Source organism: Sus scrofa, chromosome 13, assembly GCF_054392235.1.
Source record: "Sus scrofa isolate SSC_HxYL_T2T_F1_AM1 chromosome 13, Sscrofa_HxYL_maternal_Yorkshire_Landrace_v2.0, whole genome shotgun sequence".
NCBI lineage: Eukaryota > Metazoa > Chordata > Mammalia > Artiodactyla > Suidae > Sus > Sus scrofa.
In genome coordinates, this window is record NC_139395.1 from 129,635,572 (window position 1) to 129,638,007 (window position 2,436).

A 2,436-nucleotide genomic window follows, 5' to 3' on the forward strand; every position below is an offset into this window, starting at 1 on the left:
GCTAAACATTTCCCAAATCCTTTACAACTGAAAACCTATCATAAGGAGTAGAAGCATCACCATAAGAGACAAGAACCAGCATCAGTGACATGAACTTCACCTCAATGTTAATGTATTTATCCAATGGTGTGGAGGATTTCATTCAATGCTTTCTTCATTAAGGGCTCATGGTATCTTGTATCATAGAGTCCTGGGAAAATCCCCAAGGTAGGTCTAGGTGCTCATACAGAGGCCAAGTTATTACCTCCCCAACATGCAAATTTTTTTAATAAAAGAGGGAATTTATTAGAAGAATACATGGGTTCTTGCAGGCACTCCAACAGCTGAAACGGTTCAAGAGCTAGGGAAAGCAGGCCTTTATGCAGGACAGAATATTTCGTCATGACAAACTTTTACTTCTGGGTTTTGCAAGGTACAGAGTATTCTACAGGTCAGTGCTCCCTGTATAGGGCATAAGGGAAAAGAATGTATATTCATTTCTGATGGCTTTTTGATCCTTATATTTGTTTATGCTAGCCCCAAACTTGTCAAGCCCATGCTGGCAGACATTCATGAGCTCAGCCAGGACTCTCTGAAATGGCTCAGCAGCTGGAAGGCACCTGCAGTCTGTATGTGCAAAATTGATTTTGCTCTCTGAAGGATGGGTTATAGTACAACAACAAAATCCCACTTCGAGGTTCTTCATGATTGAGTAATGAAGAGAATTTCCTAGGATATGATCCTCCTCATGCAATACAAATGTCACTTAGTGTCAATTTTTTCCAGCTGCCTAGACCATTTCCAGGGCTGTCTTCCTCTTACTTTCATCCATTGGGGTCTTTGATCCAGATATTTTTCTCTCCAGTTTTAGGTCCTCTTCCATCCCAACATTCAATTTTTATAAACACTGAAGTGATATGTATCATAAAAAAATCACAGTTCAAATGACATCATAGACAATAGCAGCTCCAAATAAAAGAGAGCACAAGATGCTGAAGAATGATAAGGAATCTGCCCCAGAGAACAAACAGAAGGGCAACACAGGCCACTCTGAACTAACTGAAGACATGAGTGGGCCGGATTAAATTTTGTTGAAAAAAAACTCACTTTTTGAACCTCCCTAGGGTAAGATATTGAATGAATGAATTTAGCAAGCAGTTAGACAAATAATATGATTTCCTGATACCCCATCAGCGCTGATGCAATAAGGGGGTTGGCATCACGGTTGACTCCACCTTTACCCACAAGGCAGCAGGCAGTTCCAAAAGAGACCTTCTGGGGAACTGCAGACAGAAGCTCATTCTAAGGAAGTTCAAGAGCCTACCAAGTGGATTCCAGCTGGTGTTTTCTAACATATCAATACACTTGATGATAAATCATTAGTACCCATCTCCTAGCAATTTAGGGTATGTAATTTCTTCCTTACATTTCTATAGATTTTTGCTCTAGTTCCATTATCATTTGGATTTTGGTTTATTTCCACACAAGTGGTTTTTCTTTGGTTTTACATTTTTCTCACGTGTGCTGTGAACACACACAATGGGCTTCAAACAAGAGCATTTGATCTTTCCCCGTGCTTAACTTTCCAGGAAGATGTCACAATTGCCCCTTCATAGTAATCAAAAGGTAGTTCTATCTCTTTCTCTGAAAAATCACAGCTCTCAGGTGGGGAGGCAAAGGGATATGGCACATCTCTCACATCCTTAGTTCACTTTTGAGACTGAGAAGAGATGAAAGAAGATGAAAACCGACTTCAAAACACACAGAAAACTGCTGTCTTTACAAAGGAAGAAAATGGTGGCATTCAAAACACCACAGAGCAATGTAAGCAATATCTCCCACTCCTAAGTAAATAAAAGACCTTTCACAAAAGAAATCTTGCGTGACCTGAGATGATAAACCTCCATACAGTTCAGCAGCTGGTTTTATAGCTGAAATAGGCAAGCTTTGCCTTCACACACCCACAATTCTGGTGCTCAAAACTTTTCAGTACCCATTGTGTTCCAATTATTGTCACCCCATAATTTTTCTATCCAATTCAACTGAAAATTGAAGGTGAAAGTACCCCAAGTTAAGTAACCTAACTTTCCTTCATAGCAGCCATTTCAATCAAGAAAGGCTGAAGGTTATATACATGGTCTGTTGAGAATTTTCTAGACTTAAGTGACACATCTGCTATTCTGGGTAAGCAGGAATCAATGATGAATGTATGTTTTGGTTTTTTAATGAAGGAAAAACTTGACAACTTAAATAAAAGCTTTGTGGAGGGGCAAATCAGGTGTGCTGGAGAGAGTTTCAGATGTAGATTGTGGAGTTCATGCAACCCCAGAATATCTAAGACCTGGTACTAGGCATAAGCACTAATTTGGTGGAAGAAAGAGGGCAAAGCCAGTAGTGGGGAGAGATAGATTGGACAGGTAGAGTTCAGCATCCTAGAGCATATGGTATCTGGCAGCA

General features: G+C 40.0%; 1 pseudogene; it reads right to left on the reverse strand.

Annotated features, from left to right (window-relative positions):
- Positions 1-424: 424 nt before the first annotated feature.
- On the reverse strand, positions 425-862 carry LOC100737704 (DNA-directed RNA polymerases I and III subunit RPAC2 pseudogene; annotated as a pseudogene).
- Between the last annotated feature and the right edge of the window lie 1,574 nt (positions 863-2,436).